Genomic DNA, 26377 nt, shown 5'->3' on the forward strand with positions numbered 1-26377 from the left:
TAATTCTAACTATTATTAGGTTTTGAGAGTATTTAAAGAAATTTAATTCAATTAAAATTTAAAATTAATTTAAACTATTTAAATAAATTTAATTTAATTTTAGAGTATTTAAATAAAGCATTTAAGCTATTGTTAGATTTTTAAATATTTAAATATTTTTAAGTATTCTAGCTATTAATTCGATTTTAAAAGCATCATTAGATTTGTCACTGTTATTGTTCAGTTGTGTGTTGTGACCCCATTTGGAGTTTTCATGGCAAAGGAGGGACTTGCCATTTCCTTCTCCAGTTCATTTTATGCTGGAGGAAATGGTAAACAGGGTTAAATGACTTGCCCAGGATCACATAGCTAATAGGTGTCTAAGGCTGGATTTGAACTCAGGTCTCATCCTGACTCCATGCAGAGGGCTCTGTCTACTAAACCACCTAAATGCTTCTTGAGTTCCTCCCTCTTCATTTCTTTCCCTATTGGTTTTGTTTAAAGGCATACTTGCATACTCATCTTTAATAGGACCATTAGAGTGATTTTAAAAAGTCACCACAGTGACTCAGCTGGGATATCCTCAGTCCCAGCATCCTTCACTTCCCACTCAGCAGCAGACTGACCCAAGCCTGGTCAAGAGGCATCCTTGTCCACTGTGGTGAAGGAATTCTTCATCTCCTTGCTGTTGGGGTGGGGCCTCACTCCTGGCCAAGTTCAATACTTGCCCTAGTTTCCGATATGTTGATTTTGGATTTGGGGCCCTATTTTTGAAACCGAGGTCTAGAGAAGTTTCTTCACAGGAGCAAACTTGTAAAGTTGCATGAAGTAAGTACTAGTGAGCTCAAATCGTGCGTCAGATCCTGTATTCCAGGGGTAGGAAACCTGTGGTCTCAAGGCCACATGTGACCCTTTAGGTCCTCAAGTGCGGCCCTGTGACTGAATCCAAACTTCACATAACAAATCCCCTTCATAAAAGGATTTGTTCTATAAAACTTGGACTCAGTCTCACCTGAGGACCTGGAAGGTCACATGTTGCCCACTTCTGCTCTAGTCAGTCAGTTAATAAGCATTTATTAAGTGTTGGTTGTATGCCAGTCACCGTTCCAAGTCCTGGGGATAAAAAGAAAGATAGAAGCACAGCTCCTTTCCTCAAGAAGCACATATCCTGGGGAGGACTTGCAAGATGTATGTTGAATAGAGGGGAGGGAACCTCGGGGGAAAGACCTCCTCAAGAGGACAGGATTTGGGCTGAGTCTTTAAGAAGCAAAGGGAACTAAGAGAAGGAGGTAGGAATTCTAGACCAGCACAAAGTCACAGAGAAGGAAGATGGAGCATCATATGTCAGAAACTGCAAGGAGGCTGGTGTATGGATGATGGTGGTGGTGGTGGGGTGTGTTTATGTGTGTGCATGTGCGTATGTGTGTATGTGTGTGCACATGCATGTGCATGCATGTATGTGCATGTGTACATGTGTGTGCATGGTTGTGTGTGTGTGTGTGTGTAGGAATGTAAATGGTAAGACTAGAAAGTAAAGAAGGGGCCAGATCATATTTGGTCATAGCCTCAGTGTTCTCATCTGCAAAATGGAGTAAGGGAATAAGACTGGGCAGCCTCTGTTCCTCTCTTAAGTCTATAACACCATACACTTGGCCTATGTGTAAGAATAAAAAGCACTTGTTCTTGTAAGCAGACCTCCACCCCTTTGTCCTTTCTCTCCATCAGCTTATCCTCCATCCTTTGTCCTTTCTCCTCACCATCTTCTCTCCTCTTTCCTTCACATTCAAAACCAGCCCTTTGTCAATTCCCTGCCCCCACTTTCCCTGTCATCACACAATCACAAGAACTATATAGATTCATGCTCTTATCAAGGATGGGAGCTCACTACGGACAAATTCAGAACTAATACTCCAGGGGAAGGTTGTGAGTACAAAGGAGAATTATTGGTCCAGATGAGATGAAACCTAAGCTTTTCCACCTTATTCTTAATTAAAGTTTCCCTGGAATAACTCAGCCTGTTGTGATCATGTTTAAGAGCCTACTCCCTAGAGAAGAGTTTCTCTACTCCAGAGACTTCTCAGTGAGACTAGCATTAGCCCCATACCCAGGTCATCTACCTCTGGCCTTTTCCCTACAGAGATCACCACACAAGTCATCCAACAGCCCTGCATCTAGGCCACCTGTCTGTGGCTTCCACTCTCCTAAATTTTCTCTGGGAACCCTGAATCAGCCCTGAATGCAGGCCTCGGTCTTTTGGCTTGAATCTTTGCCCCAAGGCTTTCTCCAGTGTTTAGAGGCTGATTAAGATGAGACCAAACTCAAATGAATGGTTTCTGACTCCTGTCTAGATGTCCCCAGACTGAACTTCACCTGTTCCTTCCTGCCATAAGTTAGATATTCTAAGCCTCACAGCATACAACATCACCACCTGCCACAAAGTCATATAACCAGAGCGAACCTTGAATAGTTTAATCGCCTGCCTCCCTCAGAGGACAATTTAATGGGAGAACCAATATGCAAACAACTGTGTATAAGCAAGATAAATACAGAATATTTTGGAGATAATAACAACAGGAAGGCACCAGTTTTGAAAGAAAACAAGAAAGGCTATTTTGCAGAAGGTAAAATTTTAGCTGTGACTTGAAAGAAGCCAAGAGGTTGCGATGAGGAGGGAGAGAATTTCAGGAATGAGGCAGAGCCAATGAAAAGACCTGGAGTGATGGAGGGAGGTGGGGTGTCAATTCCCAGTGAGAGGAACAGCAAAGGAGGCCATTGTTGCTGAATCACTGAGTCCAAGGAGGAAAGCAGCATGTCAAAAATCAATAAAAACTGCAAAGTTATGAAAGACTTTAAAAGTCAAAGCAAAGGATGTTCTGTTTGATCCTTGGAGAGAATGGGGAACCTCTGGAGTGGGATGGGGGTGGGGGGGGTGACATGGTCAGACAAGTACTTTAGGGAGATCAATTTGACAGAGAGAAGCTTCATGGGCCCTGGATACACCCTGGATCCTTTTGAAGGACAATGACAAAGAGGAAAAATAGACACTGTAGTTATGTCCCAAGGGGAGAGAAATCATTCTGAGCTACTTGCCAGATATTTCTCCTTATTTCTATTAGTGCCAACAACGTTTGCAACAGGGCTACAGTGCATTACTGGAAATGTGGGCCCTGACAAGATGCTTTTCCCCTAATGAAAATCCGTATGGGTGCTTGCTGAAGGGCACTCAAGGTGAATTTTCAAATGCAGTTGAATAACTAATCCACTGTATTTATAACTACCATGGGGAGCTGGTGAGTGAGGGCAAGCCCCAAGAATTGAAGACCATGCAGTTGGAGCTGTTGAGGCCCATCCAATGCCTCCTGCTCCCCTTTGTCCCCAAAGGCTAGGCTGTTCTCCCAAGCAGCCATGGAGACTTTCTTGGGACACCCTCCCACCTTCTATCAGGCCTCACAGGCTAAAGGTATCTCTGTTAATTGCAGGTATAAGACTCATGTGCACCCCTCAAGGTATACAGAGAAATGAGACAAGTTTGCTGTTTGTTTGTTTGTTCCTTCCTTCCTTTCTTCTTTCTTTCCTTCCTTCTTTTTTCCTCCTTCCTTTCTCTGCTTTTCCTCAGTTTTCCTAACTCTCTGTGTCTCTGTCTTTTCTCACTCTCTGCTTTCTCTCTCATCAGTCTGTTTCTTTATTACTACTTCTCTGTGTTCTCTGTCTCTTTGTCCCTGCTTTGATGAGTAAAAAGTGTTTCTTCTCTTTGCAAGGGAAACGTTTTTCCTCCTCAGTCTTACTCCTTACAATTCAAAAAAATGAATTACAATAATCAAAGCAAGCAGCTCAGTTTTGTTGTCCAGAAATTGATTCTTTTGTAAATAGTGATCAGTTAAGAAACAGAGAAAGAGAGACTCTTGAATCTGGCTGAAGCAGCCAGATAGGGACTGAAGGCAAAGTTAAGAGAGGCACAAGCCAACAGCTCACCCTCCTGGCTCCCACTTGGTCAGTTCCAGTCTGACTCATAATCATCACCTCTTGCTTCTGGCCATAGCTATGACTATGTTGGTATAACCCTCCATCAGTTCCAACAGCTTCTCCTGCATCTGCCCTCAAAGGTTTCTCTTCCTTCTGGGTTAGACAAGATTAAGCCGTAGAAGTCTCACCCAATTCTCCAGTTTTATGATTGTTCCCAGAAATCTGCTGGTTAAAGGTCAAAGTCAAAACCATTGGATTTCTCTCCCCGCCCCCCAAATTTCTGTGGCCATGCTTCTGTGGTGGCAGAAGGCAAGCTTTATATTTTTTTTTCATTCCACAAACATTTATTAAGCCCCTACTGCATATTGTTCCCTCTCTCCAGTAGGGAAAAAGATAAAACTTAAATAAAACACAGTCCTTATGGAGCTTATAATCAGATAAAATGTTAAGACAGATACATAAATGTTTAAGTTCTATTATGTGCAGGGAATTGGCTCTGAGGGAGACAAAAAGCTAAGACAAGACACAGTGCTTACTCATTGAGCTTGTAGCCTAGTCAGGGCCACACATAAATATAATATAAAACATTTGATATTAATTGCATCAGAAAGGTTCCGAATGAACTCTGGGGACCAATATAGGAAGACTTCATGAAAAAGGGAGCATTTCAGTTACTCATTAAGAGATGGTTAGGAATTTCTAAGGTCACAGATTTAGAGTGCAAAGGGATATTAGAGGTCATTTTGTCCAACACCTTTATTTTACAGTTGAGAAAACTGAGACCTAGTGGTGCTAAATGACTTGTCCAACATCAAGGCAGCAAGGTAGGATTGGAACTCTGCCCCTTGTCTAAGTTCATTACAGTGTGTGAAGAGGGAGGGAGAAGGCACTAAAAAGCCCAGGGGTTAGGGAGAGTTTGGGGATCAGAGGGAAGTCCAGTTTAGCTGTAGAGTAGCCTCCATAGGAAGAGAGCTATGTCGCAACGTGTGGTTGGGTGACCTCCACATTATGGAGAGCCTTCCATGCAAGATAGAAGAGTCTGAAGTTCTCTCAGGGAACACTAGGGAGCCACAGAATGCTTCGGAGCATAAGAATGAGGGGATCAGATCCATGCCTAACACAGATTCTTCTGCTTTTTGATTCTTCCCAACAGTGGAGCCCTTCTCCTGACATGTATGTCAGGCCTTACATGGCTACAGCTGTGAAGACTCAAAGGCATGCACTGTCTACAAGAACTTCTGTGTGATTGTTGCTCAGTGTAAATGGGAGAAAGTAACACCCACCCCACCCACCCCTGTGTTTTTATTTCACATGACTACTATCAGGAGATCATTGCATATAGCTGATACCATAGGGAATTGTGGGAAAGTCACTGGATTTGAAGACGGGCTAACAATAACAATAGCAAGCATATTTATTGCTCTTTAAGTTTTGTTATTATCTCATTAGATCTTTAACCCTGTGAAATGGATGTTATATTACAAATGGGGAAACTGAGGCAGGCAGCAGTTAAATAACTTGCCTAGGGTCATGAAGATAGTAAATTCCAGAGGCTGGATTTGAACTCATGTCCTCCTGACTATATGCCCAATACTCCACCTAGTGTTTCTTCTTTACATGATCTAAGTTTAGGTCCCTGACCTGGAGAAAGTCATATAAGCCCTCATGGATGAACACATCAGGGCTCCAACACATGGGCTAACTGATCTATCACTTTGTAGATAAGTCTTAGAGAGTTGCCTGGGGTTCAGAGAAGTTAAGTGACTTAGCCACAATCATCCAGCAAGAAAGCGTTGAGTCCAAGTCACTTGGATGGACAAGTCAGGCTCCCAGAGAACAGCTACATCTCTTCCTCAGTGTTCTAGAGGTAACCCCAAAGGGTTGAGATGATTCTTCTGATACTAACAGCTCAAATCCCCCATTCTCGTATATGTCTTCTCCCTAGTATCAATGACCCAGTGCCAATTAATTTTTTCTTAACATTATCAATACCAGTGATTAATTAATCAAGTTAGCTAATTTATTAATTTAAGCAGTCGATTTAGCTTCAATGTTGATAAATCATTTAATGCCAAGTAGATTTTACAAAGCAATATTTACTGAGAAAATACAACTGAAATGCAAAAAGAAAAACCCTCTGCTTGAACTGGAGCACACTCCCCTTTCTTCACCTTGTCCTTGGGGACACTGTGCTCACCACCAAGTTCATGTCCTGAGTCTGGCACAGGCAAGACATGAGTCACTGCCTCCCCTGCAGGACATACTGCTGAAGCTGCCAAGTCAATCCAACACTGGCCTGGATCCTAAAGGAAGGGATGCTCCTCAAGAATGATTTCTTCCTGGGTTCAACTGGTGCACCTCTGGTGATACTTCTAACCTTTCAAAGCTCATGAGGTCACAAACTTGTCCATTCTATCACTAATAATTAATAATAAGAATGGAATAAGAATTTACAAAGTGCCTAGTATGTGCCAGGCACGGTGCCAGTTACTTATCTCATTTGATCCTCACAACAACACTAGGAAGTGGGGCTATTGTGATCTTCATTTTACAATTGAGGAAACTGAGGGAAAGATTAAGTGACTTGCCCAGGATCATGCAGCTATTGCGTATCTAAATCTGGATTTGAAACTCATGTCTTCCTAACTCCAGGTCCAGGGCTCTATTCACTGTTCCACCCAGCTGCCTATGGAGGAAGAAGGAGAAGGAGGAGGAGGAGGAGGAGGAGGAGAAGTAGAAAGAGAAGTGGAAGGAGAAAGAAAAGGAGGAAGAGAAGTAGGAGGAGGAGAAGAAGGAGAAGGAGAAGAAAAAGAGAAAGAAGAGTAGGAGGAGGTGGTGGATTTATATGCTCTTTAAAAGAATTATAGAGCTCTACAAATATTATCTTATCTATCTCTGATAGCCTCATTCATCAATGCGCAGGAAAGAAGAAACAGATAGGAGAGAAATCAACTCCCTATCTGCCCAAGAGGGGAGAGAAGGACCCAAGCTTTCTTCCCTACTGGGAGATTTCTAGTGTTTCCTCTCTTTCTGCAGCCAGACTATGCCTTTTGCATGCTAATTTAAAAGGTTTTTCTTCCCTGTGCAGTAAGCGATCAGGAAGCAGTCACAAAATACTGGTGCACGCTCTGACTCAGGGATAGTTCAGCTGTTCAGCTATATCTGACTTTTCCTGACCCCACTTGCGGTTTTCTTGGCAAAGATCCTGGAGTGGTTGGCCATTTCCTTCTCTGGCTCATTTTACAGATGAGGAAACTGAGGAAGACACGGTTACATAATTTGCCCAAGGTCACATAGCTAGTAAGTGTCCAAGGTCCGATTTGAATTCAGGAAGACGAGTCTTCCTGACTCCAGGTCTCAGGCCACTTACCTACCCCTGACTTGGAGATAGAGGTCCTCTATTATTTATCATCACACATGTACAGGACCCTAAGCATCTGTGTGGGTTAGGACCAGGCTAACTTGGGATAGCACTGACCATCCCTGTGGGTCAGCACCAGATTTCACAGGAAGGGCTGGACAGTCCCTTGGTACATTCATATTTTGCCAAGTGATTTGCTTATGCTTTACAACAAGAGGATCTGGAGCAGCTTGCTCATTCATTCATTCAGCATTTTTCAAGTGCCATTTTACTTATTTCAAAATAAAACAATAATTAAAGGCCTGAGCATGGTAAAGCTTTGGGTGAAGGAACGCATGGGCATTTATCACCGACTCAGGGCCAAATCCACTCCTAGCAGTTAATGGTATAGATACAAATGGTGCATGTCTTTGAGGGGCATAAACTAAGGTACCTTAGAAGCCGTCAGATCCAGCCCAAGCCTGACCAAGAATAACTCTACAATATAACCAAAGTCCCTTGCTTGCGGGAATACTCTTGCAGCACAGTTTCTGATACAAAGCCAAAATCTCTTTGTCTCTCTAGCTCTCTGTTTCTCTCTCCCTTTCTCTTGCTCTGTCTTGCTCTCTGTCTGTCTGTCTCTTTCTCTCTCTGGCTCTCACTCTCGCTCTCTTTCTCTCTCCCCTTATCTCTGTTTCTCTCTCCCTTTCTCTCTCTCTGTCTTGCTCTATCTCAGTCTCTCTGTCTTGCTCTGTCTCTGTCTGTCTGTCTTGCTCTATCTCAGTCTGTCTCTCTGTCTTGCTCTGTCTCTGTCTGTCTGTCTTGCTCTATCTCAGTCTGTCTCTCTGTCTTGCTCTGTCTCTGTCTTGCTCTATCTCAGTCTGTCTCTCTGTCTTGCTGTCTCTGTCTTTCTGTCTTGCTCTATCTCAGTCTGTCTCTCTGTCTTGCTCTGTCTCTGTCTTGCTCTATCTCAGTCTGTCTCTCTGTCTTGCTCTGTCTCTGTCTGTCTGTCTTGCTCTATCTCAGTCTGTCTCTCTGTCTTGCTCTGTCTCAGTCTGTCTATCTGTCTTGCTCTGTCTCTGTCTCTGTCTGTCTTGCTCTATCTCAGTCTGTCTCTCTGTCTTGCTCTGTCTCTGTCTTGCTCTATCTCAGTCTGTCTCTGTCTTGCTCTATCTCAGTCTGTCTCTCTGTCTTGCTCTATCTCAGTCTGTCTCTGTCTTGCTCTATCTCAGTCTGTCTCTCTGTCTTGCTCTGTCTCTGTCTGTCTGTCTTGCTCTATCTCAGTCTGTCTGTCTTGCTCTATCTCAGTCTGTCTCTCTGTCTTGCTCTGTCTCTGTCTGTCTGTCTTGCTCTATCTCAGTCTGTCTCTCTCTGTCTTACTTTCTCTGTGTCTCTCTCCCTTTCTCTTGCTCTGTCTTGCTCTCTGTCTGTCTTGCTCTATCTCAGTCTGTCTCTCTGTCTTGCTCTGTCTCTGTCTCTGTCTGTCTTGCTCTATCTCAGTCTGTCTCTCTGTCTTGCTCTGTCTCTGTCTGTCTGTCTTGCTCTATCTCAGTCTGTCTCTCTGTCTTGCTCTGTCTCTGTCTGTCTGTCTTGCTCTATCTCAGTCTGTCTCTCTCTGTCTTACTTTCTCTGTGTCTCTCTCCCTTTCTCTTGCTCTGTCTTGCTCTCTGTCTGTCTTGCTCTATCTCAGTCTGTCTCTCTGTCTTGCTCTGTCTCTGTCTCTGTCTGTCTTGCTCTATCTCAGTCTGTCTCTCTGTCTTGCTCTGTCTCTGTCTGTCTGTCTTGCTCTATCTCAGTCTGTCTCTCTGTCTTGCTCTGTCTCTGTCTGTCTGTCTTGCTCTATCTCAGTCTGTCTCTCTCTGTCTTACTTTCTCTGTGTCTCTCTCCCTTTCTCTTGCTCTGTCTTGCTCTCTGTCTGTCTCTATCTCTGGCTCTCACTCTGTCTCTGTCTCTCCGCGGTCCGGGGCCTTGCAGAACCAATATGATTCCTTATCTAGGTGACCAGGGCAGCGGGTGGGTCAGTGGCTAGGACGTTGGGCCTGGGGGGGGATAGACTCGGGTTCAGCGCGAGCCTGGGACGCTGCTGCCGGTGTGACCCTGGGCAAGTCACTTCCTCTCTGCTTGCCTCCGTTTCCTCCCCTGTAAAAAGGGGGTCTTACAGCACCTGCGTCCCGCGGGGCTGCCGTGAGCGCCCAACGAGGCAGTCATTGTAAAGCACGCGTTACCCCCACACCCTTCAAGCCCCCCCCAGCCTTTCCTCCAGGCCCAACACACCCCTCCCCCCCCATTCCGCAGCGGGGCCCCCCAACCCGCGGCCCCAGCATTTCCGCAGGTTTCCTTCCCCAGCCCGGAGCGGGCGGGGCCGTGACCTGCTCCTGGGGGGCGCCCGCGCCTCTCGGAGCGAAGTCCGACCCTCTGATCTGTGCCCCCCAGGGAAAGGGACTGGTCCAGGGTCACACAGCACGTGCCTTCTGCCTCTCCAGAACCTAATGTTTGAGGTAGTGAGACTCCTGCAGGTCAGGGAGGAAGTACAGGCCGCCCCGGGCCGCCTTGGCCGGAAGTGGGGGCCTGAACCCTGCGGAGGGTCGGCCTGGTGCTGAGTGCTGGGTGAGCTCTGGGGGAGGGGGGGAAGGGAGAGGGAGGAAGGGGAGAGGGAGTGGGGGAGGGGAGGGGAGGGGAGGGGAGGGGAGGGGAGGGGAAATGTAGAACAGGAGGGGAGAGCAGGACAGAAGGGGGGAGGGAGGGGAAGGGAGAGGGAGGAAGGGGAGAGGGAGTGGGGGAGGGGAGGGGAGGGGAGGGGTGGGGAGGGGAGGGGAAATGTAGAACAGGAGGGGAGAGCAGGACAGAAGGGGGGAGGGAGGGGAAGGGAGAGGGAGTGGGGGAGAGGGGGTGGGGGAGGGGAGGGGAGGGGTGGGGAAATGTAGAACAGGAGGGGAGAGCAGGACAGAAGGGGGAGGGAGGGGAAGGGAGAGGGAGTGGGGGAGAGGAGGGGAGGGGAGGACAGAAGAGGGGGAGGGAGGGGGAGTGGGGAGGGGGAGGGTCAATGGGGAGAGACGTTGGAGAGGGGGAGGCGTGTCCCGGGGGCGGGGCCTGGGCTGAGCCTGGAGCGCAGCGAGGAGGCCCGGGCCCTAGGAAAGGGGATGGACCACGAGGCCCCGGGGCGGCGGGGGAGGCCTGCAGGAGTCAGGGCGACAGCGGAGGGACGGGACGAGGCGGGGCAGCTTGGGAAGGGTGGGGCTGCAGAGGAAGGACTAGGGGATGTCCATCCGTCATCTGGTGATGGCGGATTGAGGCTCAGGAGCCTGAGTGGGGCTGGGTGTCTGGATCTGGGAGTCATTAACAGAGAGTGGTGTTAGAGCTGATGAAGTCACAGAGACTGAGATAAAGGGGGAGGGGGAGAGACAGAGGGAGGGAGAGACAGACAGACAGAGAGACAGAGAGGAGAGAGACAGACAGAGGGAGAGAGAAAGGAGACAGACACACAGAGACGGAGGGAGAGAGAGAGGAGAGAGACAGAGGGAGAGAGGAGACAAGACACACACAGAGACAAGGTGGGGAGACAGAGGGAGAGAGACAGACAGACAGACAGAGAGAGGGGGGAGACAGGAGAGACAGAGAGGAAGAGGGAGGGGGGAGACAGAGAGGAGAGACAGACAGACACACACACAGAGGACGGGGAGTTAGAGAGGAGACCCAGAGAGGAAGAGAGGAGAGAGAGAGAGGAGAGAAAGAGAGAAGAAAAAGAAAGAAGAAAGAGGAGGAAAAAAGTGACAAGACAAAAAGAGGGGGAGAGAAAGGAAAGGGAGAGAAGAGAGAGTGAAAGAAGGAAGAGGGGGGAGGGAGGCAGAGAGAGAGAAATCTGTGATTTCCTTTGTGTGGGAACATCCTCTACCTCAGATCAAAACCCTTCTCTGATTCACCAGGTAGTCTGAGGCAAGGCTTCTTAAACATTTTTCACTCACTCTTTTTTGCCCAACAAATTCCTACACCACCCCAGATATATAGGTATATAAAATAAGTATAAAAATCAAATATTTACTGACAATAAATCATACAGAAATTTATTTTAAAACAATTCTTTGGTATACATAAAATCTTATCATTTATTAAAGGAGAACACACATTTTCATACCAATGAGATGGATGTGCTTGTTCATTTGATACTGCAGGATCATCTTCAACGTTTTTCAGACTTGGCTGATAGTTTGATTTTATTATCGTCAATGTTGAGGATGCCTCTTTGTATAATGGCAGAAACCTGTTTTTAGGGCCATTTCAGAAATTGTTGGAAAATCTGTCCTAATCCCAAGTCAAAACTCAACAACGATTTTCAATGCACAGTAAAAACACTGCAATTCATAAGACATAACGATCTCAAATAGGAGCTGAGGTATTTCTGGCAGCATTCATTGGCATCATGTGGCAAGAAGGCATGCATGCAAGTGCTGTGCTTTCAGAACAAAGGCTGCAGTGAGATTCCTTGATACAACTCAGGCAAGCTCTGCCAGAAACACCTTGGATTCATTACACGTTTGACTTTGAATTAATTTTTGACTGTTGTGTGTTCAGAAACCTTTTACAGTTACCAAATTTTTCACCACTCCCCACGTTCAGTGACATGCCCCCATATGGGGTTGTGACCCACAGTTTAAGAAGCACTGGTCTAAGTTGCTTCCTCACATAGAGTATGTCAGAGGTAGTAACTCTGACCATTCTGCTTGGGAGGTTCTCTATGTCTTTGTTCAGAACACTCTCTCTCTTTTGTATTAGACTCTCTCACCATCTCCATTTCTGGAGATCTCTCCTTTCTGCAAAGGTCTGGCTTAGATATGGTCTTCTCCATCACGCCTTCCTTGATCTGCTCCTCTCTGGCCCCATATAAAAGGGATTTCCCCCACCTCACATTTCTCCCAGTACACTGCCTGGCTCTTCTCTGTCTCTGTCAAATTCTATCTAATAGCTTACTTGTTCACATCATATCCCCACCCCAACCTGCCCCCACCCTCCACTCTATTAGGTGGTATGCTCCTTTAGGACAAAGACTGTATCTGTATCTCTTTTATTTTCTCAGTTAACACCTAGAGCTCAAGATCTGAACTGATTTCATTCAGAAATACTAACCTTATCCACTGTTTGAAGCTGAAGACTGGGAGAAATGAAGGCTCTAATAATTGTCCTGCTTCCTGTCCTCTGTTTTAAGGGAAACCTCAGCAAATTTTCTGATTCCGAAGCAGGTGAGGTCAGCAAATGGCACCATGGGAGAGCTATGAGAATAGGAAAGAATTTCCTTACTTTCAACTCTGAGGATCATAGGCCCCAAAATGTAGAACTGTATGGGTCTGTCTCCTGTAATCCCGTTATTTTACAAATGAGGAAATTGAGGCAGAAGGAGGTTCAGTGACTTGCCTGTGAAGCCATTTCTGATGTCTGACCTTGGTAATGGCTTTCCCTCTCAGAAGTCAGATGGCCCTGTATTCGCATCTCTCCAAAGCACTCAGTGTGTAATACGCTACACGAGAGTTGTATGTGTTTGTGCATTATCCCCTCACTAAACTGAGCTTCTTGAAAAATCAAATGCCGCTATCTCTCAGCACTGAGCAGTAGGATTCTGCACACAGTAGACACTTCATAAGTGAATGAAAAAGCACTTATAAAGTCCTTACTATGCCACATACTGTGCCAAGAGCTAGACATACAAAAAGAAAAAGCGAGACAGTCCCCAGTCTTAAGGAGCTCCCACCAACATTTAACCTACTGCCTGGCACATACTAAGCTCTTAATACATAATCATTGACTTCACTTGATACTCTATCAAGAGGAGACAACATGTAAAAGAAACTCCAGCTACAGAGCCAATAGAAAGGCTCAGGAATCCTAAGGGTTCTGTGGCAAAATGATGGCAAGGCCTGGCCTAGGGACACCAACCATCAGTAGGTCCAGTGACAGCACCAGAAGAGGCAAGGTGGATGGTCAGATCCAATGGTCCTTCATTCTCACCAGAAGGAATGAATGGAGCCTATGATCCTTATCTCATCCCAACCATGTGAACAACCAAGAAGTACAGATGGACTCTGGGACCAGGGAAGAGGATGAGGGAGGAAAACAAAGGGAAAGAATATCCTCTGTAGAGGGAGGTCTTCCTGATATCTAGCCATCCTCAATGTCTATTGAATGGGTAAGTGAGTGAATGGGTGGACAAGTGAAGGAGTGCAGGAATGAACAAATGAATGAATTTGTGGTAATTTTCCACTTGACTGAGTTGTGTCATGTCTTCTCTTGGGACAGAGAAATATGTCCTATGCTACGAGTGCTCACAGTCCGGATCCTACCACTGTGATAATACCAAACTGTGTAACAGCACTTCAGGCTTGTGCCAGCTGATCATCTATGGTGAGTTACTATTTCTTTCCATAACTCAGGCAGAACATTCTCAACTGGGGTCAGGTTCTGGAAGGAATATGAAAACTTTCTGAAACTAACCAGGGGTGCGGAAACTGTAGCCTCGAGGCCACATGTGGCCCTCTAGGTCCTCAAGTGCAACCCTTTGACTGAATCCAAACGTGACAGAACAAATTCCCTTCATAAAAAGATTTGTCCTGTAAAACTTGGACTCAATAAAAAGGCCACACCCAAGGACCTAGAGGGCCACATATGGCCTCAAGGCCACAGGTTCCCCACCCTTACAGTGTTACACATCTGTTGAAAATAAGGTCACAAAGGAACCTTAGGCAGTGAAACCCTGCTTCAGTAGAAATTCAAAGGTCACAGGGAGCCATCCTGTTCTTCCTGTGTTCCCCAGACGAAGTTTATCTGATGTTAACAATTCTTGGAGTAAAAGTTCTTCACCTTTTTCTGGAACATGAGGCATCTAATAGAGAAAGCACTAGACCTAGAGTCAGAAAGTCCTGAGTTCAAATCTGTCCACAGACACTTCTTAGGTGAGTGACACTGGATGGATCACTCTACCTCTGTCTGCCTCAGTGTCCTCATCTGTGAAATAGGAATAACAACAGCACCTATCTTCCAGAGTTGTTATGAGGATCAAATGAGACAGAAGATGGACTATACTTGGTCTACAAAGGGCTAAAGTAAGAATTAACAGGTAGAAGTAATTCAGAATTACTCTGAATTCAGGAATTTAGTTGAAGCATATATCCGCAGACCATACAGCAGGACTGAGCTAAAGATTTTGTTTTGGGCTTTTTGATCTATTGTTTGTTTGGTTTTTTGGAATTAGTGGAAAAAAATGGTATAGTAAGGAATCTCCAACTTAGGACAGGGTTAATGATATTATTACAAATGACTTGGTGAATACAACCTTGGGGAGGTGGGAAAGTGCTATGTCTGTATTGGGTTACAGTCTGGCTGGTCTAGTTCTAGATCCAAATGCATGACTAGTGAATTTAAGAGAAAGCCTTCCATGATTACTGAGATCTTTTTTTCCCCTCTTCTCTTTTTATAGAAGGAAAAGACGGTGAAAAAAGCATTAGAAAATCCTGTGCACTCGACTGTGGGTTCCCTACCTCTCTCTTCATTGATGCAAAGAACTATCATGCTCTGTGCTGTGCTTTTTCCTATTGCAATCAGCTCCAGTATTCCAGGGAGCTGACACATGGAAAGTCCAACGACGCAGTGTCAGGCTTCACCACTAGTCTCTTCTGGGCCCACTTTAGTGTTGTACTACAATCTATTGGCCTGGAAGATTGAAACTACTCCCTCCCCTCAATCTGATTACATTCCTTTAGTAAGACTAGAATCTTTTCCCTGTCTGATTTTGTAATTGGCCTCTCAAAATCCCATTGGTAAAGATGGCCGTGATTTCAAATCTTGGTTCTGTTATTTACTTGATAGCTGCATGATCTTGGTCAAGTAATAACCTCTCTGGGCCTCAGTTTCTTCCTTCAGAAAGTGGAACAAGAGCTGCAGGTGATTTGTAAGGCTCCACATAGCTTTAATGTCTGTGATCCTACCATGTTGTTTATGAGTCTACCTTTTCCTATGATTCAAACTCTCTTACTGGCTGGGCTTTGGAGCTGTTTCCTTGAGGAAACTTTTTTTTTTTTTTTAAAGATGCTAGGTTCTAACTCTGCTGTTAACAAAGGCTGCCAGCCTCCAGCTCTTCCATCTAGATATAGGGATAACTGATTCCTTCCCCATTTTTGGTGAACTCTTGGACAGCTCCAAAATGAAATCAGTGAATCAGATGTGTGAGCATCTGTATGTGTGGAATGAAAGTCCTCACCCATTAGGAAGATCCTCTCTGGGAACTTCAAGTCACAGGCTAGAAGTTGCCAGTAACTTGGAGCTTAATAATACTCACAGACATTTCTAGAGTACTTGACAAAGTCCTTCCTTTGCAATAGCCTTGAGAGAGCTGGGAGTGCAATGTTTATAATCCCTGTTTTGTGGAGGAGGATACTGAGGCTTAAAAGGTAAAATGACTGCCCCAAGCCTCACAACTAGTCAATGTGGGAGCTGGGCTTGCATCCCAGGCCCCTCACCATCAGATCCAGTCTTCTTGCCCCCATATCCCGCTGCACTTCAACTCATTGCTTCTGTTTTGTCAGCACATTTGTGTGTTTTTTATTTGTTGTTTCTTATCTTGTTTGGACTTAAATTTTCCAGGGAAAATGCTAGTGAAAACAGTCTTTGACAGACACTGGTGAAGGCTTTTTGTACCACTGTGCACCTCTTTCTGCCTTGAGATGCCAGCCCCTTAGCTGCTTACCATCTCAGCACTAATCCCTAACCCTACTGTAACCCAATCCCAGCACATTCCCTGGTAGTTCACTTTACCTTCTCTTCCCCATGGGGCCCCTAAGGTCTGGTTATTGTCTTTATTATTCAAATAGTTCCTTAAAAAATAAATGGTTGGATTTGCAATTCATCAATCTGCAGTTTTTTGTTTGTTTGTTTGTTTTTAAATCACCTACTATGTACCAGGCCCTGACAGGGGCAGGATACAGGTACAAAGCATGAAACAGTCTCTGCTCTCCAAGTGCTTTCATCCATTGGGGCGCTAAGTAAGTCTGTACAGAATAAGTAAGGGCGGCCTAGGTAGCACAATGGATAGAATGCTAGTTCTGGAGTCAGAAAGACTCATCCTCTTGAGTTCAGTCTGGCCTCAGACACTTTGGAGCTATCTGACCCTGGGCAAGTCACTGCTTGCCTTAGTTTCATCACCTGTAAAATGAGCTGGAGAAGGAAATGGCAAACCATTCCAGTGTCTCTGCCAAGATATCTCCAGATGGGGTCATGAAGAGTTAAATAGGACTAAAAAGACTGAATAACAACCACAAAATAAAAACAGAAGAAATGCAAAATTGGGGGCAAGGTGTTTTGGGAAAGAGGACACTAGCAGTTGGGGGGATCAGGAAAGATTTCAGATGGTGGAAGATGGTACTAAAGCTGAAGATTTCAGATGGTGAAAGATGGTGCTAAAGCTACTTCTTAAAAAAAAGAAAAGGATTCCAAGAGGTGGAGGGAAGGAGGGAGTGCATTCCAGGCACAGGGCAAGGCCAGTGCAAAGGCAAAGGATTTTATAGGATTCTTTCTGATTGAATGGAACAGTCATTGTGGGGCATGTCATAAAAAGACAAAAAAGCTTCAGGTTGAGAGGCTCATATGAAGGAATCTTGTTTTCTAAACATTCCCAGTGCTTATCCCCTTGAATGTGGAAAAAGTGCTTGTAAGGAAGAGATGGCCTGGGAGATTGTGGGATCCTACTTTGATTATTGTTGACAAAGATGTCAGCATCAAAGATCAAAATTCAGGGTAAATAAGGAACCAGAAATCAGAGGCATTTTATTTGAATAAAATCAGAAACAAACCTTTCCTCACCAGTCTCAGCTCGTTCCAAATTTTAGCTGGGATGATCTAAGAAACCATTGGTTTCGTGGTTGGATGTTTAGTAAACAGTGGAGAAATGATAGAATGTAGTCCTGTGTTAAAGAAATGTTTATTGGAGGAGATACTCTATACACACATACCTATATATACATGCATATATATGTCCATATAGAGACATGTATATCTAGGGGTGAACATATATATACACACGTGCACTTGTGTGTGTTCATATATGTATATCTGCCCTGGACATGCCACATCCACCAGCACTCCCTCCTATGTTGTCTGCTCCTTCTCTCACATTCCTTCATTTACAGGGTCAGTAGATAAGCATAGCATTCCTCTTCCTCTCCATGGCTATGTAGAGAGCTTGTAGGTTGGCACTGGATATACAAGATAGTCCTACCCTTAAGGAGCTTATAGTCTAGTAAAGGAGTGAGGAGAGTGGAGAATGCAATATTTATACAAATAAATATGGTGTAAGATAACATGTAATGCAAAATAGCTAATATAGAAATGTTATACATGATTGCATATGTATAACCTATATCTGATTGCTTGCCTCTCAGGGAGTGGGGAGGGGAGGGAGGAAGGGACAGAATTTGGAAAGCAAAACTTTTAAAAAAGACAAATGGCAAAAAAAAATTTTAACCTCTAATTGAGTGTGGGGAATAAAATAAAACAAATGCATTTGTGTGTATATATATATATATATATATATATATATATATGATAAAATTTAATGGGGCAAAACAGTAATCCAAACACAAGACTAAGAGATATTTAAGGAGGAAAAGATCATTCTTTTCTGAGGATGGAATAAAGGAGGAATGTCAAGGAAGGCTTCACTGAGGAGATGGCTTTTGAGTTGAACCTTAAAGAAAGAGAACTGCAATAGGGAATATTCAATTATAGATGTGCCTGTTTGTCCAGCTCCTCTTCCCCCCACCCTGTCAAAAGTCTGAGGTCACACGAACCAATTATAATCCAAGAAGATCATTTTCTCACTTTGGTTCATTACTCTTACCTGGAGTTATTCCAAAAAATTCCGCTCCTATAGCTTACAAGTGTTTTAAACCTAAGTTTTCTCAAATGTGGGTAGCAGGGTATCTGTTCCTATATAGAATCTCAAGGTAATTAAAGAATGTACATGAATAGAAAGCTTTTATTTGAAACCAAAGAAAATGCAGATGAAGCACAAGACTTACAAGAGTTCCTAAACAGATACAGCAATGCATAAAGTGCTCTAACAGACCACCAGCTCCCTTCTTCCACATGACAAGGAAGCACTTTGACATCTTAGGGTATCTCTGAGCCCATGAGCTTCTACACAGTCTGTCCTAGACTTGTCATGTTAATCTATAGTATGGATTCCCCTTTGAAGGTCAAACAAAAATTTGGGCTTATGAACAAGCAATTCCCTTCTCATTAAAATTGTACTATTCAAATAATTCTATGACTTTTCATTCCTGAGTTTTGCAAGAGATTTTCTTCTTTCTCTGAGAAAGACTTTGCATCAGGAAGTCTCCAACATGCTCCAATATCTCCAGTTTGGGACCTCTCAAGGCCTCAACTTCAGTTTCTTCAGCTGTAAAACTGTAGCATCTAACTCTCAGGGTTGTTATAAGCATTAAATGATGTGATATCTAAAGTGCCTTGCCAACCTTAAAGTGCTGTATAAATGACAGGTATTATTTTTTGTTGTTATTGTTGTTATGGGTGGGATAGAATTTGTTATTTCATTGGGAAAAACTAAAGTTGTTATGATGTGTTCCTTTTATAGGGGTCACACCCAGTCACCAGAAGACAAATGGTCCGTCAAAAGAGAGGAAGGACAAACAGTGTGTAGTACCTCCTTGGAGGCTATTCCCCTAACTCATTTTGGGAGGTTGGATTCTCCCAAAGGGCATTACCACTCTTAGGGTTCTAGAAGCAGCTCTCAGAGGCAAGGTTTCTAACACTATTGCTCATAAGCCCCTATCAGTGTGTTCCTCATTATCAGTCAAATAGTAGCCAAATTACTTTTAGTAAAAGCATTTACTCAGTATAGTAAGAAGAGTTGGTATAAAATATTTTACCCAGCATTTTTCTTGGGTACTCTCCCACACAACTTTTATGGAGAGGATGAGCACAAACTTAAAGTGTAAGTTAGTGAAGTATATATGTGTAGAACATATATATGGCAAGGGGATAACACAATTATGTCTGCCTCAGTTTCCTCTTGATGTCTAAGTGCACATACATGAATGCCCATGGAGCATGTTAGTTGTCCACAGGTCATCTTTCTTTCTCTGTACAGAACTGGTCCATTTTGCTTTGGCCACATATCTTTCTGATGCCATCCATTACACTGGTTCTGTGCACTTCTCCTTGTGTAATGTATTGCACCCTGCTCATGTCCACCATGTGTCCTTGTATCCTCCATCTTTCAATGACCTTTTTTCATTTGGAGTCAAGGCAATCATTTATATGACTTTATCCTAATCTTTTAGCTTGACACCTGTAGATACCACCTACTTTCTTCTCTTACCCAAGTCATTCTTCAAACTTTCTCAGTGCCCTTGACTCCTGGTTTTCTTTCCCACCCTATTGTCTGCCATTATCCTTGGGGATGTTAGTATTCATACCACTGATCTCACTGACAATCTAACCACGCAATTTCTCAATATCCTGAACCCCAGTAATCTCCTTCTCCACTCAAATTTCACATAAACCACACAGACATGGCCATTGCCAGGTGACTTCACCCTCTTTCTAGAATGGTGTTACCTTTGAAATCTCTGACCACAATCTTCTAACCTTTTACCTTTTCTCCTCTCTCACAGGGAACCCTGTTCTTTATCCTTGACTAGACATGATAAGATCGTGTAGTCTTTCACCATTTTGGGTGCCTTCTCCTGCTCCAGTTTGTCAATTTCCCTCCTAGAGTTAGAAATGACAACATCCCAGAGGCAGAGTACAAGGACATTTTTTTTTTTATTTTTTGTGGAAGGCATATACTCACTTGTCTCTCCTTTGCTTAGAGGTAACTAGGTGATATAGTAGATAAAGCAGTGGACCTGAAGTCAGGAAGAACTTTGTTCAAATCCACCCTCTGATCCTTTCTGTATGACCCTAAGCAAGTCATTTAACTTCTACTTGCCTTAATTTACTCGGCTACAAAACGTGTGTGTTCATCCTTCGTTGATTAAGAAGACCACGCCATCAGAGAAATGATGATGTGAATTGCACTTGACTTGTTTTGAGTGAGGGAGGACTGTGCAGGTCACCAGTCTCACTTCTCCTCCAGAGCCATCTGAATCCAGTGACCAGATACTCATCAGGATGACTGGAGATGACCCAGGATGAGGCAATTGGGGTTGAGTGACTTGCCCAAGGTCACACAGTCAGTGAGTGTCAAGTGTCTGAGGTGAGATTTGAACTCAGGTCCTCCTAATTCCTGCTCTATCCACTGCACCACCTAGCTGCCTCTTCAGCTACAAAATGGGGATGATAATAACATCTACCTCCTAGGATCAAATGAGATAATATTTGTAAAGCATTTAGCACAGTGTCTAGCATATAGTAGTCACTTAATAAATGCCTATTGCTTTCCTTCCTTATTTTCTTCCTTTTTCCTTATTTTTCTTTCCTTCCTTCTTTCCTTTCTTCTTTATTTTCTTCCTTCCATCTTTATTTCTTTACTTTCTTTGTCCCTTATTTCCTTCATTCCTTCCTTCCTTCTTCCTGGGAGGGAATGGAGTGACAATGAACCAAGCTCCCTCTCCTCTGCACTCTAAGGCTCAAGGACTGGGGAGTAATAGGAGAGTAAGCCCCCTACTTATAGACACTGTCAGGTTGTACAATGAAAAGAGATGATGAGATTCCTCCAACCACAACCCCTGACTCACTCCACTTTCCTTGGTCCAATCTGACTCCTTATATAACCAAATAAAGAGGCTGCCAATTTTTTACTCAGAGAAAAGGTATCTGGAGCCTTGAACTGCCTCAAGGATATGCCAGGTTATTGGTGGAAAACAACGACTTAGCTTGCTGGATGTTGGCTGGGCACCAACAATGAACTTTGTCCATAGGACAGGGGCTGTTTCGTTACCTTTTTCAGAGCTCTGACATCCAGCTGGAATGTTTGTTGAGTGGAAATAGCCCTGAACTGCAAGTCAGGGGACCTGAGATCTGTCCTAAGTTCTGCTGTGTTATTGTAAAACAGTTATTTCATCTCAGAATCTCAGTTTCCCCATGCTATAATTATATAATTCTAATTCAAGATCTCTTGCTCAGAGAATAGTCATTTATATTACTAGGCAAACAAGCAGTTTGGTCTAGGTAAGTAATGGAGTTAAATGATCTCTAAGATGCCTTCTAGCTTTGGCATTCCATAGTCTAAGCTTCATGGGCTTATATAGAGAGCTTGAAGAGACTTTCTAGTAAGATGGAGAAAAAAGCATTTAGTAAGGGTTTATTAGGGGCTGGGCATTGTACTAAGTGCTGGGATACAAATACAAGCAAGAACAAATCTGATCCCTGCCTTCAAGGAGGTTCCCTTACAATGAGAAAAGATAACATGGAAAAGCAAACTGGAAAGGAACATGGTTTTGAAGTCCAGACGAGGAGGAGCATAACACAGAGGGGAATGAAGGCTTGACTGGCCTGGGCCCTTCCTCACAATGGAGGGCCCAGGTGGAACTTATCAACAGGAGAAGGGTTGCCAGCCTGGTGGAGGGATGTTCCAAGGTGAAAAGTTGGAAAGAGTGGTTAGATATTCCAGGGAGAAGAGGTACCAGGCACAGAGGGAAGTTCCAGAATGAAATAGCCGCTAAGACATCATTTTGAAGTCTGCAATGTCAGGAACAGAGCTGGGAGAAGAAAGTACAACTCTCTTATTTTACATATAAGGAAACTGAAGCTAACAAAAGTCACATAACTTGTCCATGATCATGCTGGTAGTACCTCCAGAGAGAGGACTGATGAACTCAGAGAGCAGACTGAACTATACTTTATTAATTGTCCTTATTTGGTGTGTATGTGTGTTTTCTTTAGCAACATGGCTAATATGGAAATATATTTTACAAGACTTCACATGTATAACTGATATCATATAATTGATGTCATGCCTTCTCAAGTGGTGGGAGAGGGAGAAAAAGAATTTGGAATTTGACATTTCAAAAAAGTGAAAATTAAATAATTTTAATATAATTGGGAAATATTTAGCCAATTAAATTTTACATATACATATATGTATATATGTATATATGTAGGTGTATGTGTCTGCATGTGTATATTCATGTACATGCATATATGTACACTTGCATGTACATACATATATACATATACATATACACTTATGTGTGGGTATGTATGTATATATACACACACGTGTGTATGTATAAAGATCACAGTGGTGTAGTAAACGGCAAACCCAGGGCATAAATCTTGGTCCACGTTCTTTCAACTATACAAAGTTGATTTTTAATGCAAATATAATTAGTTCATTAGTCAGTCAAACAATCAAACAATAAATTAGCCTTTATTAAGAACTGTCTTTACTCCAGGTATTGCACTAGGTTCTAGGAATACAAAGACAGAAATGTAGCAGTCCCTGACACTGATGCTTACATACATATTCAGAATATAGAGATTGGAGGACCTGTCAAGGACAGGCACAATAATTCGCTGTAAGTGGAACAATGAATCATTCTGAAAGCAATTTGAAACTATACCCTACTCCCTACCCCACCCCCCAAAAAAGAAATATCACTACAAGACCTATGTCCCAAGGAAGAAAACGTTACATATACCAAAAATTATTTCTAGCCATACTTGTTGTTGTAGCAAACCCTGGTAAATAAAGTAGGTGCTCATCAACACAGAAATGGAAAAGAAAAAAAGCAAATTGTGGTATGTGAATGGAATGGAACGTTTTTACACCATAAGGAGTGATGAATATAAAGGATTCAGAGAAACTTGGGAAGACTCATGTGAACTGATACTAGGAGAAGCAGGAAAACAATATGCACCATGACTGCTGTTGTTTAGTCGTTCCATTATGTCTGCCTCATCGTGACCCCATGGACCATCATACACCAGGTCTTTCTATCCTCCACTCTCTCCCAAAGTCTAACCAAGTTCACATTCATCGTTTCCATGACACTGTCTATGCCCTTCATCCTCTGTCATCTTTCTCCTTTTGCCTTCAATCTTTCTGAACATCAGGGTCTCTTCCAATGAGCACAGTGTAGTTGCCATGACCGCAACCATGTAAATGGGAAGAGCTACAATTGAAACTAGATGCTGTGAAGTTTTAATGATCAAATTTGTTCCCAAAGGAAGGATATGAGAAGATAGCTTCCCCAACTTCTTTTTGAAGGTGGAGGACTATGGATGTATGGGTGTGTGTGTGTGGGTATACGTATGTGTAGCTGCATATAATGTTGACTTTTTGGATATGTTAGTTTTCGTAAACTGTATTTTTCTCTTTTTTATTCTTTGTTTTAAGAGACTGATCTCAGAGAAAAGGATCAGGAAAGGATACATTGGGTAATGCAGAGGCTGTAGTAACAAACCATATCATAAGCATTTATCTTAAGAAAATGACAGAGGGAAAGAACTCATGTGTACAAAAAACATTATAGCAGTACTCTTTGTCATAGCAAAGGACTAGAAACAGTGAGTGTCCATTAGTTGGGGAATGGATGAACAAATTGTGTTATATGCAGTTGGTCAGCCAAGAAGTATTGATTAAACATCTACTATGTGCCAGAAGGCAGCCAGGTTGCTAAGTGGATAGAGTGCTGGGCCTAGAGTCTGGAAGATCTGAGTTCAAATCTGACCTCAGATATTTACTATCTGTGTGACCCTGAGCAAGTCACTTAACCTTTGTTTGCCTTAATCCACTGGAGAAGGGAATGATAAACCACTCCAGTGTCTTTGTCAAGGAAACCCCCAAATGGGGTCACAAAGACTCAGATATGACTGAGCAATAACATGTCAGCCACTGAATAGTGGGAATATAAAGGCAAAATAAAGTCCTTGATCTCAAGCATCTCAGTGTCCAATGGGGAGACAGCATGAAAACAGCTATCTACACACAAGATTCAGGATAAATTGGAGATAAGCAATAGAGGTGGGGTTACTAGCCCTAAAGGGGGTGGAGGAGGCTTCTTTTAGTGGGTAAGACTTTAACTGAGACATAAAGGAAGCCAGGAGGTGGAGATGAGGAGGGAGAACATCCCAGACAGGGAGACAGCCTGAGAAAATACCCAGAGCTGAGAGACAGGTTGTTTTGTTCATGGAATCACAAGGAGACCTGTGTCTCCTGGACCACAAGCAACATGGAGGATATATGTGTGTTGGGAAGGGGAGGGCAGCAAGCGAACACTGGTAAGAAATTAGAAGAGCAAGGAATAGTTCACCTATCAGATCTATAAAGAAGGGAAGAATTCATGACCAAACAGGAGATAGAGAACATTATGAAATGCAAAATGAATAATTTTAATTACATTAAATTAAAAAAGATTTTGCACAAACAAAACGAATTCAAGCAAGATTAGAAGGAAAGCAGAAAACTGGGAAACAATTTTTTACAGCCAGTGTTTCCTATAAAGGCATCATTTCTAAAATATATAGAGAACTGAGTCATTAAGAATACAAGTCATTCCCCAGCTGATGAAATCAAAGGATATGAACAGGCAGTTTTCAGAGAAAGAAATTAATGCTATCTATAATCATATAAAAATGCTCTAAATCACTACTGATTAGAGAAATGCAAGTTAAAGCCACTCTAAGGTACTACCTCATACCTATCAGATTGGCTATTATGACAGAAAGGGAAAAATCATAAATGCTGGAGAAGATGTGGAAAAATTAGAACACTAATGTATAATTGATGGAGATGTGAGAGGATCCAACCATTCTGGAGAGTAATTTGGAATTATGTCCTAAGGGCTATAAAAAAACTATGCATGCACTTTGATCGAGCAATCCCATTTCTAGGTCTGTATCCCAACAAGATCATTAAAAAGGGGAAAAGACCCACATGTACAAAAATATTTATAGCTGCTCTTTTTGTGGTGGCAAAGAATTGGGAACTGAGGGGATGTCCATCAATTTAGGAATGGTTGAACAAATTGTGGTATATGAATATAATGGAATACTATTGTGCTATAAGAAATGATGAACAATTGGACTTCAGAAAAACCTGGAAAGACTTATATAAGCTGGTGCTGAGTGAAATGAGCAGAACCAGGAGAACATTGTACACAGGAACAGCATTGTTGTGTGATGATTACCTATGGTTTTCTCAGCAATACAATGATCTAAGATAATTCCAAAAGACTCATGATGGAAAAATGCTAACCACATCCAAAGAAAGAACCATGGAGTATGAATGCTTATTGAACCATACTGTTTTCACTTTGTTGGGGTTTTTTTGTTGTTTCTTCTTTCTCGTGGTTCTTCCCTCTTGTTCTGATTCTTCTTTCACAACATGACTAATATGGAAATATGTTTAACATGATTTATACATGTATAACCTGTATCAAATTGCTTGCTGTCTTGGAGAGGGGAGAGGGGAGAGAGGGAGAAAAATTTGGAACTCAAAATTTTACAAAAAGAAATGTTGAACACTATCTTTACATGTAATTGGGAAAAATACTATTAAGGAGAAAAAAAGAATTCTGACAAGATAGAAAGGGAATATATAAGAAAACATTGCATTATAAAAAATGATCAGTAAGAACTTGATAAGGAACTGACAGAGCAAAATGAGTGGAACCTAGAGAACGATTTATGCACCAGCCACAATAATGTAAAACGCCATTGAAAGGTTTCAGCATTCTGATCACGACTTCAGTAGACTGCTGTGAAGCGGTCCTCCTGCCTTTTGGCAGGGAAGGAGCCATCAAAGGTGCGGAATGAGACAGACGTTGGCAGACGTGGCCAACATGATGATGATGTTTTTTGCTTGACTTAAATGTTTTATGGAGTTTCTGGGAAATGAATGACACAATCCAAGAAGAAAAAAACCTGTCAATTAAAAATAAAAAGAAGCAAAAACAAGTTCAGAAGGGACACAAACAGCAGCTAAGTAGTGCAGCTATGTGACCCTGTGTAAGTCACTTAAAAAAAAACAAACCTCTGTTTGCCTCAGTTTCCTCATCTGTAAAATGGAGATAATAAATAACACCTAACTCCCAAGGCTGTTGTAAGGATAAAAGGAGATAAAAATTATAAAGCACTTGGCACATAACA

At 43.0% G+C, this 26377-nt stretch overlaps 1 long non-coding RNA gene across 2 annotated transcripts; it reads left to right on the forward strand.

Annotated features, from left to right (window-relative positions):
* The first annotated feature begins 9606 nt into the window (after positions 1–9606).
* LOC140500376 (uncharacterized) lies at positions 9607–16173 on the forward strand. 2 transcript variants are annotated; one of them, XR_011965704.1, is made up of 4 exons: positions 9607–9889; positions 12354–12516; positions 13568–13672; positions 14745–16173. It is a non-coding gene; the product is annotated as an uncharacterized lncRNA (long non-coding RNA). The 2 variants fall into 2 exon arrangements; XR_011965705.1 differs by lacking the exon at positions 9607–9889 and adding an exon at positions 10446–11205.
* Positions 16174–26377: the final 10204 nt, after the last annotated feature.

The sequence above is a fragment of the Notamacropus eugenii genome, chromosome 4 (genome assembly GCF_028372415.1).
Source record: "Notamacropus eugenii isolate mMacEug1 chromosome 4, mMacEug1.pri_v2, whole genome shotgun sequence".
NCBI classification, from domain to species: Eukaryota; Metazoa; Chordata; class Mammalia; order Diprotodontia; family Macropodidae; genus Notamacropus; species Notamacropus eugenii.